Raw genomic sequence first — 24,982 nt, 5'->3', positions numbered from 1 at the left:
CTTCTATTACTTTAATCCCCACTTTCATCACCACATGCTGTGTAGTTTATTCTAACCGCTGAAATAAACTGTGTTATTTGGAGACACCCCAAAAAATGTACTGTGCGTTTTTTTCTGTATTTTAATTAAGTTTACAATATGCCATATTCTATGTAGGCTACACAATGAACTCATAAGAAAAAAAGTAAAAAAGAAAATGGAGTGGCGTCCGCGTCGGCAGCGCCACAGAATAACCATGTGCTTCTGCGCTGCGGCAGTTGCCAGGGGATATGGAATGGGAGGGGTTATGATTGGTTGAAGTGGGTTTGTTGCCTTGGCGACGGCGAGGGGTTCGGTAGCGTTGCTGTGCGGCGTGATCTGCGCGTTGCGTGGATGGAGGAAGCAGCTGCCGATGTGATCTCTGACACTGAGACAGACATCTGAACACACAATTCCTGCCATACTGCTTCTTTGCAGGCAACGCTTGCATGAATGTAAGTACTTGAAAAGGCGTCTTTAATTTATTTACTGGTGTGATATTACGGAATGCTTTAATGTGTTTTTGTGAACGGTGAAAGGTAGCGCAAAATAAATGGGAGAAGTGACTGATAGCTCGAGCAGCCAGCATGGCAGTTCAATAGCGAACAACATGTACTGTACTTCCCCCATTTGTTCTCTGAGTTCTAGCGTTGCGTTATGGAATGGTAAGCTATAATAGAAACAATGCTATATCGAAACTTTTCAATTCTTTAGACTTTGTTTAATTTTTTCCAGTTGTGCTAATACGTTGTTTTTGGCGTCTCTTGTCTTCCATGTGGCTCTTTAGCTATCGAGTTGGCTAGATGTAGCAAACTTATTTTACGGTCGAGTAGTAAGTAGTTAGCCAACAACGAGTAATTTGACCGTCCAATGTGTTTTCATTTTCATTTGAACTTGCATGAAACACTTAACTTAAATATCAATTGCAACAATGTGTACCGACGATGGATATTTTGTATCCAGCTTGGATAGCTTCGCCGCTTTTCCACCAATTTGAATTGGTCAGATAATAAATGGCTCGTTTGCGCATGCAGTCATACGATGAAAATGTATCGTTCTAGATTCTGTAAGGTGTTGGCTTGCTGCCCGTTTTAGTTGACATTCGATTGCCATGTCACGAGTCTGGCAGTGAGTTCGACTATTTCTGTCAGACACCATATCGATAGCTGCTTGAACTGATTTCATATTGAGCACCGAGGTCGTGGCAATTTGGTGTAATTTGGAGCGTGGACCATTTTAACAGTTTGATATGAGTCATCTTGAATCAAATTTCAAACGTTTTTCGGTGAGCCGTCCATACAAGGACTCTATATTTATTTGTATTGTTTAAAAAAAAAATATATATATATATACATCTGTGTGTGTGTGTAACTTTATTGGGCGAAAGTAGCAAGGGGGGAGGTTAACGTGTTTGTGATTATGTAGCTCATTTGCCGTGTGTCCTCTGTGATTCATTTCTTGGAAATGATATCAGTCATTGAGTTATTTTACTGTTATTGATTCCTCGTTTAGTGACATTGCCAGTGGAAAGTGTTCCGGGGGTTATCGAAGAGCTGAGCAAGCAAAATCTAGCTTGCTAGCAGCTTGCTAACATTTCTGTTCTTCCGCTAAAGCTCCTCTGTCCCATGAGTTGGCCTGTACGCAATGCAATATGTCTGGATGGACGTTGAGTCAATTCCTCAAAAACACTCACATGCCCAGATTGTCGCGGTGTTGCAATTTTGTCAGTTAAAATGTCCCACACACAGTTCCAAACCCATCCACGCGCATGTATGGCGCTAGTGAGGCAGAAGCGTGGCCTTTGTCATAATGCATTATTGGACAGCGACACAGCTCGCTGTTATAGAAGTCACAACAGCAACTCAGAAAGGCTTATTCACATATTGGAGCATGTCAGCACATCACTGGACATGCAATGAGTTTAGTGTCAAGTTGCCTTTGGTGTAGCTACAGGTAACTGCCAAAACTTAAGGAAACTCCAACAGTGTCTTAAAAGGGCTTTGGACTACCACGTGCCGCCAGAATAGCTGCAATTCACCTTGGCATAGATTCTACAAGTTTCTGGAACATAATTGGAGGGATGCAACACCATTCCTCTACGAGAAATTCCATAATTTGGTGTGTTGATGGTGGATGAAAATGCTGTCTCAGGTGCCGCTCCATAATTTCCCATAAGTTTTCAAGTTGGGTTAAGATCTGCTGACAGAGACATGCACACCCTTTAAACCCCATGCTCATTTGAGACCCCTCTTTCAAAGTCACTGAGATCTCTTCTAGACAAAATAATTTACTTTGACATTTTTAGTCATTTAGCAGACGCTCTTATCCAGAGTGACTTACAGGAGCAATTTGGGTTAAGTGCCTTGCTCAAGGGCACATTCAACAGATTCGTCACCTAGTTGGCTCGGGGATTCAAACCGGCGACCTTTCAGTTACTTGGCCAATGCTCTTAACCACTAGGCTAATAATGGGCAACTGAGCATTTTTAGACATGACCCTAACCATTATGGGATGTTTATTGCTTATTTAACTAAAGAACCGCACCTGTGATTTTGGACATTGAAATTGGTACCAGAGGCTACAGCTAGGCTGCTACGCTGTTCATGATGTAATGGATTGTCCCAGATACAAATTACTAGCTATCTCCAAACAGTGAGTGACTGTTGGCGGCCAATTAATAATTTTTCTCTAAAGAGGTATGTCAGTTGGTGTGATAAAATACAATGATAGTTTCCCCTCTCGTGTGTCTGTGTGACCATGTTACCCCTTTTCTCTTATCTTACAAAAGTTACAAATTTGGGATTTCTGGTGGTAAAAATAAAAAAATATCCTAAATTAATTATTTGGATTGAAAAGTGTTGCCTACTGTAGTTGTCTTGTTATGCAGGCAGCGGTTTGTATGTGGTGTGTGTGTTTGACATGAGGGTGGAGAGGGGCAATGTTCCTTTTTTTGACAAACAGTTTGCTGACTAATGTGCCTCAGATAAACAGTAAAACAAAGCAGGCCTGAGATAAAAGGAGAGGAACAGAAGTGATCAACCTGTCATTTGTTTACTGCCAGGAATTCATGCCAATAGTGTGTTTGTGTAGTGTGTGTGTGTGTGTGTGAACACAGTGTACATCATGATTGGTTTTCTTGGAACCATCTGCTGTTTTTTTTGCTCTTTTAATACCCTGTGTGTTTTTGTAAATATGTTTTTTATACCATTGTCATTTGGTGTACAAGTATGTATACTTGCAGAGGAGGGCTGCAGTCAGACGGGTAAGTAGCTGCCTGAAATAGCCTGAGACCTGCTCTCTTTCATGGCATTCATGACTATAAATATGCCCTGCCCATAACCCTAATAACGCTGCTGCTAACCCCGCTGCTAACCTCGCTATGGAATGGCTATCTTCCTTCTCTCAGTGCCGCACAGGCACATGTAGCTGAACGATTGTCACAAGTGTGTGTGTGTGGAGGGGGTGGGGTGCTGTGTGTCGGTCATAATAAGGTTATTTAGATTGCGGGCATGAGATTCTGGAATCTACATTTCCTCCCCGTTTTTATTTATTTATTTGCGCTCAACACTAGTTGAGAGACACACACACAGACAGCCTATTCCACAGAGTGAAAGGAGCCATGCCATTTAATCAAGAAGTGGAATAGAAAGAGCAGCTGGTTCAATCTTAGTGAATATTCTGTCCTTGTCCTCTGGGACATGTTAAAGTGTACCAGACTGACTGACATTATACATCTCACTCTGGAGACAAAGGGAATGAAATGCATGTTTCTGAAACATGTAGGAGTCTATTCAGTGCCTTCAGAAAGTATTCACACCCCTAGACAGCCTGAATTTAAATTGGATTAGATTGAGATTTTGTGTCACTGGCCTACACACACAACCCCAAAATGTCAAAGTGGAATTGTGTTTTTAGAAATGTTTACTAATTAACGAAAAACTCAGTCAATACATATTTAAACCCTTTGTTATGGCAAGCCTAAATATGTTGAGTAATTTTTTTTAAAACAAGTCGCATGTGTGCAATAATAGTGTTCAACATGATTTTGAATCACTACCTCATCTCTGTAACCCACACATACAATTATCTATAAAGTCCCTCAGTGAATTTCAAACGCGGTCAACCACAAAGACCTGGGAGGTTTTCCAATGCCTAAAAAAAAGTACATTTATTGGTAGATGGGTAAAAAAAAACAGACATTGAATATCCCTTTGAGCATAGTGATGTTATTAATTATGCTTTGGATGGTGAGTCAATACATCCAGTCACTAGAAAGATATAGGTGTCCTTAACTCAGTTGCTAGAGAGGAAGAAAACTGCTCAGGGATTTCACCCCGAGGCCAATGGTGTAAAACAGAGTTTAGTGGCTGTGATAGGAGAAAACTGATGATGGATCAACATTGTATACTGAACAAAAATACAAACGCAACAAGCAACAATTTCAAAGATTTTATTGAGTTACAGTTCATAAAAGTCAGTCAATTAAAATGAATTAATTAGGCCCTAATCTATGGATTTCACATGACTGGACAGGGGTCCAATCAGAATAAGTTTTACCCCATAAAAGTGCTTTCTTACAGGCAGCAATACTCATCACCCCACAGATGATCCAGCAGGTGAAGAAGCCGGATGTGGAGGTCCGTGCTGGCATGGTTACACGTGGTCTGCAGTTTTGTGGCCAGTTGTAAGTACTGCCAAATTCTCTAAAATGATGTTGGAAGCAGCTTATGGTAGAGAAATAAACATTACATTCTCTGGCAACAGCTCTTGTGGACATTCCTGCAGTCATGCCAATAACACGCTCCCTCAACTTGAGACATCTGTGGCATTGTTGTGTGGCCTTTTATTGTCCCCAGCACAAGGTGCACCTGTGTAATGATCATACTGTTTAATCAGCTTATTCATATACAACAGTTGTTGTGTAGATGGATTATATAAATAAAATAAGATTATGTGCTTGTGTGTATGGAATATTTCAGGGATTTGTTTTTTAGCTCCTGAAGCATGGGACCAACACTACATGTTGTGTTTATATTATTTTTCAGTGAAGTTACTCCACAATAACAATCTAAAAAAAAAAAAAAAGAAGGAAGCTGTACAGAATAAAAATATTCCAGAACATGCATCCTGTAAGGCACTAAAGTAAAACTGCAGAAAATATGGCAAAGAAATGAACCGTATGTCCTGAATACAAAGCACCAAATTCAACACATCAATTAGTACAACTCATCATATTTTCAAGCATGGTGGTGGCTGCATTATGTTATGGGTATGCTTGTCATTGGCAAGGACTAGGGAGTCATTTTATTTGTTATTTTATTTTTAGGATCAAATTGTGGATTAGAGCTAAGCACAGGCAAAGTCCTAGAGGAAACCTGGTTGTCTGCTTTCCGACAGACACTGGGAGACACATTGACATTTCAGCAGGACAATAACCCAAAACACAAGGCCAAATATGCAGTATCTTCAGAAAGTGTTCATACCCTTACGTATTCCACATTTTGTGCTACAACCTGAATTCAACATTTATTCGTTTTTTCCCTCACCCATCTGCACACACTACCCCATAATGACAAACTGAAAACATGTTTCTAGAAATGTTTGCAAATTTATTGAAAATAAAATGAAGAAATATCTCTTACATTACACACCCAATACTTTGTAGAAGCACCTTTGGCAGCAATTACAGCTGTGAGTCTTTCTGGCTAAGTCTCTTAAGTGCTTTCCACACCTGGATTGTGTAACATTTGCCCATTTTTTATTATTTTCAAAATTCTTCAAGCTCTGTCTAATTGGTTGTTAATTCTTGCTAGACAAATATTTTCAGGTCTTGACATAGATTTTCAGTTAGATTTAGGTAAAAACTGTAACTCGACCACTCAAAAACATTCCCTGTCTTAGTAAGCCACTTCAATGTTGCTTCAACTTCAAATGTAGATTTGGCTTTGTGTTTTAGGTTATTGTCCTTCTGAAAGGTGAATTAATCTCCCAGTATCTGGTGTAAAGCAGACTGTGCCTGTGCTTAGCTTCATTACGTTTATTTTTTATACTGGGGAAAAACTCCAGAGTCCTTAATGATTACAAGCTTACCCATAACATGATGCAGCCACCTGAAAATAGGAGGAGTGGTACTCGGTGATGTGTTGGATTTGCCACAAACAAAGCGCTTTGAATTCAGGACATAAAGTTAATTTCCTAGGCAAATATTTTTGCAGTTTTGCTTTAGTGCCTTATTGCAAACAGGATGCATGTTTTGGAATATTTGTATTCTGTACATCTCTGTCAATTAGGTTAGTATTGTGGCGTAACTACAATGTTGATCCATCCTCAGTTTTCTCCTATCACAGCCATTATATTCTAACTGTTTCAAAATTCCCATTGGCTTCATGGGAAGATCCCTGAGCAGTTTCCTTCTTCTCCTGCAACTGAGTTAGGCAGGACACCTGTATCTTTGTAGTGACTAGGTGTATTGATACCACATCCACATTTTATATTGATTCACCATACTCAAAAGGACATTCAAGGTCTGCTTTAAAAAAAAAAATGTATCTACCAATAGGTGCCCTTTGCGAGGTATTGGAAAATCTCCCTGGTCTTTGATTGAATCTGTGTTTGAAATTCACTGCTCGACTGAGTGACCTTACAGAATTTTGTGTGGGGTACAGAGAAGAGGTAGTCATTCAACTATCATGTTTAACAGTTATGTGACTTGTTAAGCTACATTTGTTAAGCTAAGGCTTGCTATAACAAAGGGGTTAAATACTGACTCAAAACATTATAGCTTTTCATTTTAAATGTATTTATTTAAAAAAACAAAATTCTCCCCAATTTCGTGGTATCCAATTGTTAGTAGTTACTATCTTGTCTCATTGCTACAACTCCCGTACGGGCTCGGGAGAGACGAAGGTCGAAAGCCATGCGTCCTCCGAAACACAACCCAACCAAGCCGCACTGCTTCTTAACACAGCGCACATCCAACCCGGAAGCCAGCCGCACCAATGTGTCGGAGGAAACACTGTGCACCTGGCCCGACACAGGAGTCGCTAGTGCGCAATGAGACAAGGATATCCCTTCCAGCCAAACCCTCCCTAACCCAGACGATGCTAGGCCAATTGTGCGACGCCCCACGGACCTCCCGGTTGTGGCCGGCTGCGACAGAGCCTGGGCGCGAACCCAGTGTCTCTGGTGGCACAGCCAGCACTGCGATGCGCCACCCGGGAGGCCCACAGCTTTTAAATTTTTCTTGATTTGTAAAACATATTTTCACTTTGACATTGAGGTATTGTGTGAATTTCAGTGACTAAAAAATATACATTTAATCTATTTTCAATTCAGGCTGTAACAAAACAAAATGTTGTGAATACTTTTTGATGACGTTGAATGTTCCTGAGTGGCCTAGTTACAGTTTGAACTTAAATCAGCATGAAACTCTGTGCCAAGACTTGCTAATGGCTGTCCTAGCAATGATCTACAACCAAACTGACAGAGCTAGAATATTTTTTTAAAGAATAATGTGCGGATATTGTACAGTCGTGGCCAAAAGTTGAGAATGACACAAATATTAATTTTCATTCTGCTGCCTCAGTTTGTATGATGTTAATATGCATATACTCCAGAATGTTATGAAGAGTGATCAGATGAATTGCAATTTGCCATGCAAATTAACTGAATCCCCCAAAAACATTTCCACTTCATTTCAGCCCTGCCACAAAAGGACCAGCTGACATCATGTCAGTGATGCTCACGTTAACCTCTCTAGAATATGTGGGATAGTAGCGTCCCACCTGGCCAAAAGCCAGTGAAAATGCAGAGCGCCGAATTCAAATAAATTACTATAAAAATCAAATTGTCATGAAATCACACATGCAATATACCAAATTAAAGCTACACTTGTCGTGAATCCAGCCAACGTGTCAGATTTCAAAAAGGCTTTTCGGCGAAAGCAAACGATGCTATTATCTGAGGATAGCACTGAGGATCTGAGGATAGCAAATTCCGAATGCTGCCCCCTATCCTAGAGAAGTTAACACAGGTGTGAGTGTTGACGAGGACAAGGCTGGAGATCACTCTGTCATGCTGATTGAGTTCAAATAACATACATGGAAGCTTCAAGAGGAGGGTGGTGCTTAGAATCATTGTTCTTCCTCTGTCAACCATGGTCACCTGCAAGGAAACACGTGCTGTCATCATTGCTTTGCACAAAAAGGGCTTCATAGGCAAGGATATTGCTGCCAGTAAGATTGCACCGAAATCAACCATTTATCGGATCATCAAGAACTTCAAGGAGAGCGGTTCAATTGTTGTGAAGAAGGCTTCAGGGCGCCCAAGAAAGTCCAGCAAGCGCCAGAACCATCTCCTAAAGTTGATTCAGCTGCTGGATCGGGGGACAACCAGTACAGAGCTTGCTCAGGAATGGCAGCAGGCAGGTGTGAGTGCATCTGCACACACAGTGAGGCGAAGACTTTTGTAGGATGGCCTGGTGTCAAGAAGGGCAACAGAGAAGCCACTTCTCTGCAGGAAAAACATCAGGCACAGACCGATATTCTGCAAAAGGTACATGGATTGGACTGCTGAGGACTGGGGTAAAGTTATTTTCTCTGAATCCCCTTTCCGATTGTTTGGGCCATCTGGGGAAAAAAGCTTGTCCGGAGAAGACAAGGTGAGCGCTACCATCAGTCCTGTGTCATGCCAACAGTAAAGCATCCTGAGACCATTCATGTGTGGGGTTGCTTCTCAGCCAAGGGAGTGGGCTCACTCACAATTTTGCCTAAGAAGACGGCAATGAATAGAGGATGGTACCAACACATCCTCCGAGAGCAACTTCTCCCAACCATCCAGGAACAGTTTGGTGACGAACAATGCCTTTTCCAGCATGATGGAGCACCTTGCCATAAGGCAAAAGTGATAACTAAGTGGCTCGGGGAACAAAACATTGATATTTTGGGTCCATGGCCAGGAAACTCCCCAGACCTTAATCCCATTGAGAACTTGTGGTCAATCCTCAAGAGGCGGGTGGACAAACAAAACCCCACAAATTCTGACAAACGCCAAGCATTGATTATGCAAGAATGGGCTGCCATCAGTGGCCCAGAAGTTAATTGACAGCATGCCAGGGCGGATTGCAGAGATCTTGAAAAAGAAGGGTCAACACTGCAAATATTGACTCTTTGCATCAACTTCATGTAATATTCAATAAAAGCCTTTGACACTTATGAAATGCTTGTAATTATACTTCAGTATTCCATAGTAACATCTGACAAAAATATCTAAAGACACTGAAGCAGCAAACTTTGGAAATTAATATTTGTGTCATTCTCAACTTTTGGCCACGACTGTACAATCCAGGTGTGCAAAGCTCTTAGACTTACCTAGATAGACTCACAACTGTAATTGCTGCCAAGGGTGATTCTAACATGTATTGACTCGGGTGTGAATTTTTATGTAAATTATATTTAATTTCAATACATTTACAATACATCATTATGTGGTATTGTGTGTCGATGGGTAAGAAAAAAAAATCTAACACAACAAAATGTGGAATAAGTCGATGGGTATGAGTCCTTTCTGAAGGCACTGTAGGTGAAACACTTAATACATTAATCATGCCTTACCTATAGGTGATACTTTAGTCATAAATGTATGTTTCACACAGTAATATGCTAATTAGTCTGCTTTCCAATGTTTTTCCAAAGTAAATACTGTTAGATTGCATGCTCTTTTTGTTTTCAATCATTTGATAACCAATCACAGGAGGGGGTTGTCACATGGAATTTCAATAATTTTATAGGATCTTTATAGTGTCACATTCATTAGTGTTATGAAGGCCTTCTAGGGTTTTAAAAAAAGCACACATAGTAGGGTTTGTAAGGCCACACAAAGCATTCCCTATTACGTTAAAGGGAAACTTCCGGATTTTGGCAATGAGGACCTTGATCTACTTCCCCAGTGTCAGATGAACTCATGAATACCTGGGTGCTAAATGACTGGAAGTCTATGGTATGTACTAGAGGTCATGGGCTCCTGAACGTTTCTGCAAAAAGATTTAGTTAGATAAACTTGGAGTTTTTTCACAAGGACCTATAAAATATACTACCCTCTACAACACAACCGTCACTTTAAATCAACTCCAAACCTACTGCCTGAATTTTGGGCAACATTACTTGGAATGATTCTTACTTCCAAGGACTCTCCAGTTAACTTTCTAGTAAACCAACAAACAGCAGAAACATCAAAATACCATCCAACCTGGACCTGAGTGAGTATTGTTCAGTCTGAAGCTGCTTCTAAAGCCAAGACGTGAAAGGTACAATCTCTAGATATTTTACTTTATAAACACTGATAAGTTAAGGCTACAGAGCTACCAAGCTTGCTAGGACTGAACAGACCCAGCTGCAACTTCAATTAGCGCTGAAGTATGAAAGCCCTTGAACCTAACAATGGCAACAGAGAATCACAACCTCACCAATCCCAAATGCAGAGGGCTCTGAAGCCCCCTCCAAGTCTTTGTTACACCCCTGTTCAGAGGCTATCATAGTACAGTTCCCCTCAGAAATAAAAAATGACACCGCACGAAAAGACAACAAACAGAAGCTCCTCGGGGACAATCCAAAGACACTATTTGCGGACTGTTTCAAGACTGGGAACATAGGACATTTAATTTTCCACACAGACAATCCCCTGGCACGGCACAGTGCTATAAGACCACACTATCCCTCTGTCAAGAGGGAGGGTATTGGCCCCGGGTGGAAACGAAGACCCTGAGACTGGGACAGCCTCTATACATTTTGTATCAAAAGGTTGGAACAGTGGTGGTGCATGCGATTTTCAAACACTTCCAACAGGTCTGAGGTCCTCTGCTTTTGACCCGAAGAGCAGGAACCCAGACTTCACCAAATAAATCAGAAATGCAGACATTGTCATCCTGCAAGAAACATGATATAGAGGAGATGGATCCACTGGTTGCTGCTAGACTCTAAAGGAAATTCTCTCTCAACAAATAAAAATGGCCTCCTGTGTGCTACCTATATTCCCATAGTTTATCCAGTCTGGAGGGGGAGATCAACCATTTCCATACCCAGGGACACGTACTAGTTTGGTGAACTAAACGCCTGAACTGGACTAGAACCTGACATTCTCAGCACACGGAGACAAATGCCTACCTGGAGGTGAAGGCATTCCCTCCCAAATATGCTTCCCTAAACACATACCACAAAACAACCAACAAAAAATGGGTCACAACTCCTTGCAGCTCAGTCGAATGCTGGGTCTGTACGTAGCCAATGGTAGGCTTTGCGGGGAATCCGATGGTAGGTACACACCTACAGCTCATCCCTTGGCAATGGGTACTGCAGGCTAGATGTCGACCGAATTTTAATCGGAATGCCCGATTTTTAATTAGGGCCGATTTTCAAGTTTTCATAACAATCGGAAATTTTGGGACACAGATTTTACCGATATACAAAAATACCAATTATCGATTGTTATGAAAACTTGAAATCGGCTCTAATTGAATCGGGCATTTCGATCGACATCTAAATATATATATATATATATATATTTTTACACCTTTATTTAATCTTTAACTAGGCAAGTCAGTTAATACATTCTTATTTTCATTGACTGCCTAGGAATGGTGGGTTAACTGCCTCGTTCAGGGACAGAACGATAGATTTTCACCTTGTCAGCTTGGGGGATTCAATCTTGCAACCTTACAGTTACTAGTCAAACCACCTGCCTCTCATTGCACTCCACGGGGAGACTGCCTGTTACGCGAATGCAGTAAGCCAAGGTAAGTTGCTAGCTAGCATTAAACTTATCTTATAAAAATCAATCAATCATAATCACTAATGTCAGTTAACTACACATGGTTGATGATATTACTAGTTTATCTAGCGTGTCCTGCATTGCATATTATTGATGCGGTGCGTATCGTTGCTCCAATATGTACCTAACCATGAACATCATTGGCTTTCTTAAAATCAATACACACGTATATTTTTAAACCTGCATATGGCTAAAAGAAATCCATGTTAGCAGGCAATATTAACCAGGTGAAATTGTGTCACTTCTCTTGCGTTCATTGCACGCAGAGTTGGTGTATATGCAACAGCTTGGGCTGCCTAATTTGCCAGAATTTTACGTAATTTTGACATAACATTAAAGGTTGTGCAATGTAAAAGGAATATTTAGACTAATGGATGCCACCCCTTAGATAAAATACGGAACGGTTCCGTATTTCACTGAAAGAATAAACGTCTTGTTTTCGAGATGATAGTTTCCGGATTCTACCATATGAATAACCTAAGGCTCGTATTTCTGTGTGTTGTTATGTTATAACTAAGTCTATCATTTGATAGAGCAGTCTGACTGAGCAGTTTTAGGCAGCAGCAGGCTCGTAAGCATTCATTCAAACAGCACTTTACTGCGTTTTCCCAGCAGCTCTTCGTTGTGCGTCAAGCATTGCGCTGTTTATGACTTCAAGCCTATCAACTCCCGAGATGAGGCTGATGTAACCGAAGTGAAATGGCTATCTAGTTAGCGGGGTGTGCACTAATAGCGTTTCAATCGTCACTCGCTCTGAGACTTAGTGGTTGTTCCCCTTGCTCTGCATGGGTAACGCTGCTTTGAGGGTGGCTGTTGTCGTTGTGTTCCTGGTTCGAGCCCAGGGAGGAGCTAGGAGAGGGACGGAAACTATACTGTTACACTGGCAATACTAAAGTGCCTATAAAGAACATCCTATAGTCAAAGATATATGAAATACAAATGGTATAGAGAGAAATAGTCCTATAATTCCTATAATAACTACAACCTAAAACGTCTTACCTGGGAATATTGAAGACTCATGTTAAAAGGAACCACCAGCTTTCATTTGTTCTCATGTTCTGAGCAAGGAACTTGAACGTTAGCTTTCTTACATGGCACATATTGCACTTTTACTTTCTTCTCAAACACTTTGTTTTTGCATTATTTAAACCAAATTGAACATGTTTCATTATTTATTTGAGGCTAAATTGATTTTATTGATGTACTATATTAAGTTAAAATAAGTTCATTCAGTATTGTTGTCATTCAGTATTCATTCAGTATTGTCATTACTACAAATAAATAATACAAATCGGCCGATTAATCGGTAGCGGCTTTTTTGGTACTCCAATAATCGGTATCGGCGTTGAAAAATCATAATCGGTCGACCTCTACTGTAGACTACACACCTCAACCCAGAGTCTCTGAGCGTTCAGTCAGCCCACTGATATCTGATATCAGATCACAGCAAAAATCAGTCTACTTGAACAGAGCAACACTCGATCATTAGGTATTAAAGCCAAATAAACTGCATACTATTAAGAAACGCTATAGATGGGAGGAGAGTAGTGTTGAAACCTACCAAAAAACAAATTGAATCCCTTTTTGACAAGTTCCTGGAGGAAACATTTCCCTGAAAAGCCTAAACAGTATATTACACAATTTTCAGCTTCCTGTCAAATGTGAAAATGTCAAGCAGACAACCTAAAATTTACAATGATGACAAATGGTTTGATGAAGAATGTAAAACCCTACAAAATAAATTGAGAAACATGTCCAACCAAAAACAGAGACCCAGAACTTGAGCCTTCGCTATGGTGAAACAATACAGAAATACATTAAGATAAAAGGAGGAACAGCATGACAGAAAACAGTGAATTCTCATTGAAGAATCCATAGAATCTAACCATGTGTGGGGAAAATTGGAACACAGTAAACGAACAACAACACGAAGAGCTACCTATCCAAAATGAGGATGTATGAATAAACCACGTCTCAAATCCTTCGGCTCTAGAACAAACATCAAAAACATATATACATGATAAACTACAAATCTTAGAATCATCTATTAAAGACTATCAGCACACACTGGATTCTCCAATTTACATTGAATGAACTACAGGATAAAATAAATCCCTCCAACCCAAAAAGGCTGGTGGTGTTGATGGTATCCTGAATACAGCTCACAAATTCCAAATGGCTATACTAAAACTCTTTAACAACATCCTCAGCTCTGGCATCTTCCCCAATATTTGGAATCAAGGCCCGATCACCCCAATCCACAAAAGTGGAGACAAATTTTTGAATCCAATAATTAGTGGAATCTGCGTCAACAGCCATTTTGGAAAAATCCTCTGCTGTATCAACAGCGGACTCTAACATTTTCTCAGTGAAAACAATGTCCTGAGCAAATGTCAAATGGACTCCGCACAAACAGACCACAAATACACCCTTATTGTCAGACAAATAAAACAAAAGCAAAGCCTTCTCATGCCTTGTTCAAGTCAAGTAAGCTTTTGGCTCAATTTGGCATTAGGGTTGGCTATACAAATTGATGGAAAGCGGTGTTGAGTGGGGGGGGGGGACAACATTTAAAAAAAATCAATGAACACAAACAAGTGTTCATCTAAAATTGGCTATGAACAGATTTCTTTCCTCAGGGCCGTGGGGTGAGACAGGGATGCAGCTTGAGCCTCACGCTCTTCAACATATCAATGCATTGGAGAGGGCACTAGAACAGTCTGCAGCACCCGGCTTCATAAGCTGAAATCAAATGTCAACTAGTTGCAGATGACCTGGTGCTTCTGTCCCCAACCAAGGAGGGCCTACAGCAGCACGTAGATCTTCTGCACAGATTCTGTCTGACATGACCCTGACAGTGAATCTTAGCAAGACAAAAATAATGGTGTTCCAAAAAAAGTCCAGTAGCCAGACAACAAATATAAAATCTATCTAGACACTGTTGCCCTAGAGCACACAAAGAACTATACCTACCTCCGCCTAAACGTCAGCGCCACAGCTAATTTCCACAAGGCTGTGAACGATCTAAAAGACAAGGAAAGGGTCTTCTATGCCATCAAAAAGGAACATAAAACTCAACATCCCAATTAGGATCTGGCTAAAAATACTTACTACCATAGAATGGATTCTATAAATTAAGGTTTGGGGTCCACTCACCAACCAATAATTCACAAAATGGGACAAACACCCAATTTGAAAAAATATACTTGGTGTACAACGCAAAACCCTAAACAATCCATGCAGAGCATAATTAGGATTATACCCGCTAGTTATCAAAATCCAGAAAATATGTGTTAAAATCTACAACCACCTAAAAGGAAGCGATGCTCACACGTTCCACCATAATGCCCTCAGCTACAGAGAGATGAGTCGAAGTGTCCCCTCAGCCAGCTGGTTTTGGGGCTCTGTTCACAAATGCAAATAGACCCCACAGCCTCAGGACAGAAACACATTTGGACTAACCAAATTATAAGGAAGCAAAAACATAACTATTTGACACACTGGAAAGAATCAATCAAATAACAGAGCAAATTGGAATACTATCTGACCCTAAACAGAGAGTACACAGTGACAGAATACCTGACCAATGTGACTGACCCCAAATTTAGGAAAATTCTTGACTATGTACAGACTGAGTGAGCATAGCCTTGCTATTGAGAGGCCGCCATAGGAAGAAGACAGGCTATGTGCCCGCTGCCCACAAAATGAGGTGCAAACTTAGCTGCACTTGCGAAACTCCTGCCAAATTTATGACCACTTTAGAGATATATATTTCCCACAGACCCACAAAGAATTTCAAAACAAATCAAACATTTGATAAACTCCCATATTTGTTAGGCGAAATACCGCAGTGTGCATTCACAGCTGCAAGATTTGTGACCTGTTGCCATGAGAAAAGGGCAACCAGTGGAGTACAAACATTGTAAATACCACCAATATTAATTTATTTTCCTTCCCCTACTGTTCATACTACAAATTCACATTGCTAAAACACTGTACAAACCTTTTTGAGTGCAGTATTTACTGTAAAATTCAAATATCTTCCTTGTTGATGTTTTGTCTTTTCACTCTTTATTGATTATACATTTTTTTAAAAACTTGTTGTAAACACGTTTCCCATACCAATAATGCCCCATTTGAATTGAATAAAGGGTTTCATTGTAAAAATCCTGAAGTATCCCTTTAACAAGAGTGCCATTTTATCACAGTGTGATGGACTTTGACCCATAATGAAGAAAGGTTAGGATATACATCTTCAGAACTGTGGTATTGGTGTGCATTGTCTCTTATCGGGTGCCGTCTAATTGAGGCCATTCGGATTAGCAGAAGTTGACATGTCTGTTATTAAGAGACGGGAATGGTTAACTAATATTGATATAATAATACGAAATGCCATTTATCCAAACTGACTTACAGTTGACGTTGGAAGTTTACATACACCTTAGCCAAATTCCTGACATTTAATCTTAGTAACAATTCCCTGTCTTAGGTCAGTTAGGATCACCACTTTATTTTAAGAATGTGAAATGTCAGAATAATAGCAGAGAATGATTTAGTTCAGCTTTTATTTCTTTCATCACATTCCCAGTGGGTCAGAAGTTTACATTCACTCAATTAGTATTTGGTAGCATTGCCTTTGAATTGTTTAACTTGGGTCAAATGTTTCAGGTAGCCTTCCACAAGCTTCCCACAATAAGTTGGGTGACTGATGTCTTGAGATGTTGCTTCAATATATCCAGATAATTTTCCTCCATCGTGATGCCATCCTATTTTGTGAAGTGCACCTGTCCCTCCTGCAGCAAAGCACCCTCACAACATGATGCTACCACCCCCGTGCTTCACGGTTGGGATAGTGTTCTTCGGCTTGCAAGCATCCCTCTTTTTCCTCCAAACATAACGATGGTCATTATGGCCAAACAGTTCTATTTTTGTTTCATCAGACGAGGGGATATTTCTCCAAAAAGTACGATCTTTGTCCCCATGTGCAGTTAGTTGCAAACCGTAGTCTGGCTTTTTTATGGCGGCTTTGGAGCAGTGACTCCAATTCCTTGCTGAGTGGCCTTTCAGGTTATGTCGATATAGGACTCGTTTTTACTGTGGATATAGATACTTTTGTACCTGTTTCCTCCAGCATCTTCATAAGGTCCTTTGCTGTTGTTCTGGGATTGATTTGTACTTTTCGCACCAAGTACGTTCATCTCTAGGAGACAGAGCGTGTCTCTTTCCTGAGCTGTATGACATCGTGTTTATATGTCCGATCGTGTTTATACTTGTGTACTATTGTTTGTACAGGTGAACGTGGTACCTTCAGGCATTTGGAAATTGCTCCCAAGGATGAACCAGACTTGTGGAGGTCTACACATTTTTTTCTGAGATCTTGGCTGATTTCTTTTGCTTTTCCCAGGATGTCAAGCAAATAGGCACTGAGTTTGAAGGTAGGCCTTGAAATGCATCCACAGGTACACCCCCAATTGACTCCAATGATGTAAATTAGCCTATCAGAAGCTTCTAAAGCCATGACATAATTTTCTGGAATTTTCCAAGCTGTTTCAAGGCACAGTCAACTTAGTGTATGTAAACTTCTGACCCACTGGAATTATGATACAGTGAAATAATCCGTTGGTAAACAATTGTTGGAAGAATGACTTGTGTCATGCACAAAGTAGATGTCCTAACTGACTTGTGTCATGCACAAAGTAGATGTCCTAACTGACTTGTGTCATGCACAAAGTAGATGTCCTAACTGACTTGCCAAAACTATATTTTGTTAACAAGAAATTTGTGGAGTGGTTGAAAAACGAGTTTTAATGACTCGTACATATGTACATTTTACAAATGGATGGTCCTGAGAATCAAACCCACCACCCTAGCGCTACAAACGCCATGCTCTACCAACTGAGCTATAAAGGACCACGCTGTAAACTAACTTTTCTCACTCCTATTCTTCTATTGGCTCCAGTGTGCTGAGGTCAACACCCTTGGTGTTCCAACATTAACGATGTGTGCAGCAACTCGGCCCATCTGGAGAAGTGTGTGGGGATTGAGGTGGTGTTTTCCAATTGTAAGCCATTTGCCTGTAGGAACAAAAACTGACGAGTTTCTTGAAAAGTACAGTACCAGTGACCTCTGGTTGCTGCCTGACATTAGTCAGTCTAGAAAAGGTCTGCGTGATTTAACAATGACTTTAAATGTGCTGTTGTCCTTCGTGTGGTTGGTTGGATCATTTGTTTTCCCATGTTGATAGCACAATGGAAGAGAAAGATGAGGAGGATTACAAAGACCATCACATTAAATCACAGATGTCTGGTTTTCATGGACAGACTGACAGGAGCAACACTTTGAACTATGCTAATGGTGTTGCACTAGAAAGTTAAACCATGAATTCCTGTCATTCAACCCAGGCTGTATGATTTTGAAGGGAGTGAAATATGAGCAAAAACCGTGTGCCTTCTTGCCGTGGTTCTTTCTTTTTGACGTCGCCTTAATTCAGTTATATTCATCATGACCGTCTATCCTTGTCCTCTCTGTGCATTGTCCCTGTGGGGTTAGTAAGTTGCGTCTCCTCTGTCCATCTCTGGTGGCTTCTGATTTCTCCAACTGAACCAGCCGCCTTGGCTGTTGTTGCTGCCCCCTATCAACCCATCAAAGCTCGTGTCTCTGCTGATATGATCTGGCCTTTGTTTGGAGGTGACTGCTTTTAATGACTGCAGCTGCACAAATTTTTCATCTCCTGACAGACAGGAGGAGGTAGCCGTACACCCCCACCACCACACACACACCCTGAGCAACGCTTCCGTTGTCTTGGTTACATGACATCAGAGTGCAGTAATCAAATAAACGTGGCTGCTCTGAATTTGGGTTGCAAATGTATTATCGCTCTCCTCTTCAGGCAGAAGTGTGCCCCTCCACTCTTTAGGGCCCCAATCACAAAACAACAGTTGGTGCCCCTATCCCAATGGGGAAGCACTTTTCTGAAAGCGTCACTGCCTGATCCGGTTTAATTAAGACTAGTGTGACTTTACTGTGTGTTCATACTTTAGGAGTGTGTTTAATTAAGCATGTTTGTAGTTTTGCATGTCTGATTTCTGAGAGTGGAGAGGTCGGAGGGGGGAAGACGTGTAGGACTTTATGCCCCATAGAGAGAGCGAGTAATGGTGTCTTTTTGTAGACACTAACTCCGCCATGGTTCATTGGACTAATGCCTATGGGGAAAAGCGTTTTTGGATGAACACCGAAAATAAGGTCTGTGGTAAACACAGGCTTAAGAGATCAGCTAATGTCACTTTTTTTGTGAATTTTGAAGCATTTGTCATAATAAAGGTCATGTTTAACTGACTGCCATTATCTCATAGAACAACCTGTATAAGATCTCCTAAGCCTGTGTTAACCCCTGACCATGTTTTTGGTGTTTATTCCAAAAACCCAGTTTTTCACCATTCATTTTTTCCATAGGGATTGCTGAATGAGCCAGAGGTAATGAGCCAGAGGTACCCTTATTTCTGGATTTTAGGACTACAAGCTGGCGAGCTCTGTTGAAATGATGCTAAACTGTGACCGTTGGAGGGTGGGAGAGAGAGTGCTTGAATAAACAGGCTGGGTTTTAAAGGAAATCGCAGTGTGACGACGCAGAACATTGATCAGGGTTTGGGCGGAGGGGGGTGACCACTGGGGCAGTGCTACTGTGGTTTTAAAGGCTTTTGTATGGTACAGTAAAACGGAATTCATAATGCTCTTAGTCCTATGTTCAAAGAATGCACAGCAACGCATTGGTGTCAAGTTATTACATTGTAATGTCAAGAAAAGCTGAGACGATAGTTATTCGTTTATGGAAAAAGTATTGTCATTGTCAATTACTTGTCTATTCAAATCAATCATTGCTGACATTCTCCACACAAATGAAATACTTTTTCCCGTCTTCTCAAAAGAGCACAAGCATTTTCATTTGTTTCAATAGTTGCCTTAGTGCTGCTCTTTTTGACATGATTCTGCAACATCTCTCCTCTGCCACGAATCGGTGTTAGCTGGCGGAACTCTAAACCACATGGTCCCTAAGAGATAGATGGAAGGCATTCACACCTACCTCCCCTCACACACAGCACATGTTTTACTATCCTTGTGGGGACCTAACCCTGTATTTCCATTCAGAATTCCATCCCCTATCCCCTTATTTTAACCCTAATTATAACCTTCAACCTAACCCCTAATTATAACCTTCAACCTAACCCCTAATTATAACCTTCAACCTAACCCCTAATTATAACCTTCAACCTAACCCCTAATTATAACCTTCAACCTAACCCCTAATTATAACCTTCAACCTAACCCCTAATTATAACCTTCAACCTAACCCCTAATTATAACCTTCAACCCAACCCCTAATTATAACCTTCAACCCAACCCCTAATTATAACCTTCAACCCAACCCCTAATTATAACCTTCAACCCAACCCCTAATTATAACCTTCAACCCAACCCCTAATTATAACCTTCAACCCAACCCCCAATTATAAACCTAACCCCTAATTATAACCTTCAACCCAACCCCTAATTAGAACCTTCAACCCAACCCCCAATTATAAACCTAACCCCTAATTATAAACCTAACCCCTATGCCTAAAATAGCCTTTTTCCTTGTGGTGACTGACGAAATGTTCTCACTTGTCTGAATCTTCCTTCGTTATCTGCTTTTTTACCTGTAATGCATTGGGCAGACCGCACCACCCTCTGGAGAGCCCTGCAGTTGTGAGCGGTCCAGTTGCCGTACCAGGTGGTGATACAGCCCGATAGGATGCTCTCAATTGTGCATCTGTAAAAATGTGTCAGGGTCTTAAGGGCCAAGCTGAGTTTCAGCTCTGTGTGTCTCTCTCTCTCTCTCTCTCTCTCGCTCTCTCTCTCTCTGTGTCTATTCAATTCAATTGACTTTGACATTTGAAGTTCATTATTACTTACATTGTCAAAGTATACATATTGAAAAATATAAATATATAAAATATATTTATATATAAATAAATGGTGGGACCAACAGCAATATTAATAGTAGTAGTGGACATGGGATTACCATTAACAACAACAATAATATTAATAAGAACAACAATACATTAAAGCAATGGTAGTGGACCAGTGTCAACATGACTGAGAAGACAGTCTCTCACTCTCATGACTGAGAAGACACATGACCTGGTATGAAAGATAAGTTTCAAATTCTTTGTATTGAATTATAATTTGGGGAAAGAAATATTATCTTAGGTCTGAGTATTTGTCACAGTGTAATAGGAAATGCAGCTCTGTCTCTACCTCTCCCCTGGAGCAGTGAGCACAGCTTGTCCTCTCTGGGCAGCCAGGTTTGTCTGTGACGACCGGTCTCTATAGCCAGACTGTGCTCAGAGTTTGTACCTAGTCAATGTTTTCCTCAGTTTTCTATCAGTCACATTGGTCAGATAGTCTACCACCATGTACTGTCTGTTTAGAGCCAAATAGCATTGAAGTTTTTTTTATTTATTTATTATTTTTATTTTATTTTTATTTTATTTTCTCCCCCTTCCTTTCCTGGTCTTCCTCTATATAGGCCTATGTTAGGCTATCTGTGTCACTCCCTCTACTAGTCTAAGTCGGTGAGCTAAAGTACACTGTTTATCGTCACAACCTGATACTAGCTGTCTGACTCCTATGACTGGTAGTCAGGTGACTTGGCCTCTCGAGTGAGGCAGTGGTCTAAGGCACTGCATCTTAGTGCTAGAGTCATCACTAAAGACTCTGGTTCGATCCCGGGCTGTATTCCAACCGGCCTTGATCGGGAGTCCCATAGGGAGGCGCACAATTGGCCCAGAGTCGTCCCGGTTAGGGGAGGGTTTGGCTGGGGTAGGCCGTCATTGTAAATAAGAATTTGTTCTTAACTGACTTTCCTAGTTAAATGAAAACAAGAAACATTGCAGCTGCTATGTGGGTTAGTGTGTGTTGTGGTACTCATTGCTGTTCTTTAACATCTTTATGTTTTCATCATCTCTGTTTGGGTTCAACGGTTTTGTATTTACCCATATGCCTGCTATTTGGGCATTGTTTTGTCTGACAGTGCATGTTGTGGCAATGAGTACATTCAGCTGACGCATGCAGCCACACACACAGCCAGATAACCCTTCTGTGAGAGGGCTAGTCTCCCTCAAGTAGGGAACTCCACTCCTTACACTGGTCAAGCACACAGTCCCATAGAGGTGTCTGTCTGAGTTGGTGTGTCTCTGTAAATCAACTTCCTCACCAGGCCTGAAGGGTTTCCTCCTTGCTCAGTTCTCTGTTTAGAATACTGTAGTGGTTACCAAACGTCGCCAGAGCAAAAACAATTGCTCCTTTATGAGGAGAATGCCAAGCCGAATCTAACGTCTTTTGGTCAACTCTCCTTGTTTGCTTTGACCTCTAGCACAGATTAGACCCACGTGTATTTCTCAGTGTCAGAGGAGTTTAAAACCACATTGAAAGGTTTATCAGAGACCTCTGAAAAAATGATTAACCTATTAGGTTAGTGTCTCTGTCCTTTCTAATCAGTGGAGATACCTGTTTACTGCAGGCAGGCAGGCAGAAAGGCAGGCAGAAAGGAAGGCAAGCAGGCAGACAGACAAGGCACCCACACATACTTAATAAAAACACACATAAACCAGCTTCACCAATAAAGTAAGACGCCAACTTGTTGAAACATATCTTACTCCTTGTTCCAATATCAGACAGACCAGGTTGTTAAGTAACCCCCACTGTTACAATGATCAGTTGAAATCTAACCAACCTTAGTGGTTATATATGCGTAAGCATCGTGACACACCTTTGTGTACCTATTAGAGGTGTTACAGGTTTGAGTCAGAGGTTTCGGTGCAAGAGGGAGGGAGGGTGGGATGGTGTGTGTGTGTGTGTGCCTTTATCCACCTTTTAACTTCAAAATGGCATGTTTAGATATCAATGCAATATTTGAATTGTGGTGTGGGGCCATTAAATTGTTGTTCGTAAGGTAGGGTCTCATGCTTTTACTGCACTCTCAAAGAATGACATCTGGGCTGATCTCTCTCTCCCAGTCAGTCACTGAAGCCTAGCCACCTCTTTGTGATGGAGGTTTGAGGAGAATGGGGCTAGACTGCTGGCCTCAGCACTTTAAGCGAAGCGTGTATTGATCCCTCCACATCAGCCTCTCTTCTCATGCCTCGCTCTGCCACCATCACCACCTAGAATACAATCAGTTCCCTTTACAGCTAGGCCCTGCTGCCACGGCAACCACACTGCAGATCAGGAGATAAGCATCTGGTATGTGGCCTCTCTTCTGTTCTTCATAACCTGCTCTGTTTCAATAAGGCATTGAAGTTGCACTGAAACAGTGACAGACTACATGGACTTGTCCAATAAGAACTGTTTTGTTTTTAGTTTTTTTTCCTTTGGGAAAAGTTTCAAACATTTTGCTACTGTCTGTCTGACCTAATGAACTTAACCCTGAGCTGGTGTAATCTGTCATCTCTACCCACTATTGCAATCCTTCTGTACACATCTATAGAGAACTGCCCGAAGAGACGTCATTAATTATTTCACCACTAACCTAATGCCTCTGTTGTTTTGTGTCTTCAAATCAGTGCATTAGAAGGATAAAAGAGATCAGTTTGCAAGGGAAAATAGCCTAATATGTGCTCCGGCACCTGTCGTCTTTTGTCTGTCTGTTACCCCAATCATGTCATGAATTTGAATGGAGGGCAGGGGCTGGCCCGACGGAGAGGCGGGTTGTTTTAACTTGCCGATGGGCCACCACCCGGGCTGGTGCTGCTCCGGTAGCGAGTTGCTTAGCATTGCGCTAACAGTCAACAGGCTAATCTCTCTCATTAGCTCTCTCTCCACTCCTCCACCCCTCCACTCACAAACACAAGTGGCCCATTAACCAGCTAGCACATCCCTCGCTCGCCTTGCCGCCTCTCGCTTTGATGCCTTTTTGATAAGAGCAAGGATAATGAGGATAATCATAACAGCGATGATAATTCACTATCCAGCGCAGCGGCAACGTGCTAATCGCCTAAAAGCACTTCCTGTGTGCTCCTCAGATGGATGCTCTTCTGCTTTTTTTTACACACTCACACACACACACACACTCTGATATTCAAATGTGCGTGGCTGGTGGAGGAGTGTGTGATCTAAAGGATACTGGATCGGTGGCGCTGCAGAGAGGTGGCGTGGGGGTTGGTGTGGAGGGAAGGAGAGACTTTGTGAGTGTCGGTTGGTGATAACCTCGACTAGCATGTTTGTTGCCCCAGACCTGCACATCATAAAACAGAGCAGAGCATGGTATTAATGGTTAAATAGTAGCTGCAGATACAGTACATTCAGAAAGTATTCAGACCCCTTGACATTTTGTTACGTTACAGACTTATTCTAAAATTGATTAAAAAAAGAAAATCCATCATCAATCTACACTAAATACCCCATAGAGCACACCTGTATTTGGGGAGTTTCTCCCATTCTTCTCTGCAGATCCTCTCAAGCTCTGTCAGGTTGGATGGGGAGTGTCGCTGCACAGCTATTTTCAGGTCTCTCCAGAGATGTTTGATCGGGTTCAAATTCGGGCTCTGGCTGGGCCACTCAAGAACATTCAGACACTTGTTGCGAAGCCACTCCTGCATTGTCTTGGCTGTGTGCTTAGGGTCGTTGTCCTATTGGAAGGTGAACCTTTGCCCCGTTTTCATCAAAGATCTCTCTCTACTTTGCTCTGTTCATCTTTCCCTCGATATTGACTTGTCTCCCAGTCCCTGCCGCTGAAAATATCCCCACAGCATGATGCTGCCACCACCATGCTTCACTGTAGGGATTGTGCCAAAGAGTACAATATTGGTTTCATAAGACCAGATAATCTTGTTTCTCATGGTCTGACAGTCTTTGTTTCCTTTTGGCAAATCCAAGCAGGCTGTCCATGTGTGTTTTACTGAGGAGTGGTTTCCTTCTGGCCACTCTACCATAAAGGCCTGATTGGTGGAGTGCTGCAAAGATGGTTGTTCTTCTGGAATGTCCTCCCATCTCCACAGGGAAACTCTAGAGCTCTGTCAGAGTGACCATCTGGTTCGTGGTCACCTCCCTGAACAATGCCCTTCTCCCCCGATTGCTCAGTTTGGCAGGCAGCCAGCTCTAGGAA

General features: G+C 41.4%; 1 protein-coding gene across 3 annotated transcripts in view; it reads left to right on the top strand.

Moving 5' to 3' along the window:
• Window positions 1-300: 300 nt before the first annotated feature.
• Window positions 301-24,982, top strand: part of foxn2a (forkhead box N2a) — a 49,969-nt gene continuing 25,287 nt past the window's right edge. Inside the window, exon 1 of one of the 3 annotated variants that reach the window (XM_036956152.1) lies at window positions 301-473. The gene's annotated coding sequence lies outside the window, so the exon portion shown is untranslated. Of the gene's footprint in view, window positions 474-1,120; window positions 1,304-24,982 lie in introns of those variants that run through there. The other 2 variants (XM_036956150.1, XM_036956151.1) reach the window with 2 other exon arrangements.

The sequence above is a fragment of the Oncorhynchus mykiss genome, chromosome 20 (assembly GCF_013265735.2).
Source record: "Oncorhynchus mykiss isolate Arlee chromosome 20, USDA_OmykA_1.1, whole genome shotgun sequence".
Classification (NCBI taxonomy): Eukaryota; Metazoa; Chordata; class Actinopteri; order Salmoniformes; family Salmonidae; genus Oncorhynchus; species Oncorhynchus mykiss.
The sequence above is the reverse complement of the archived record's forward strand: the minus strand, read 5'-3'. Positions and strand labels throughout refer to the sequence as shown.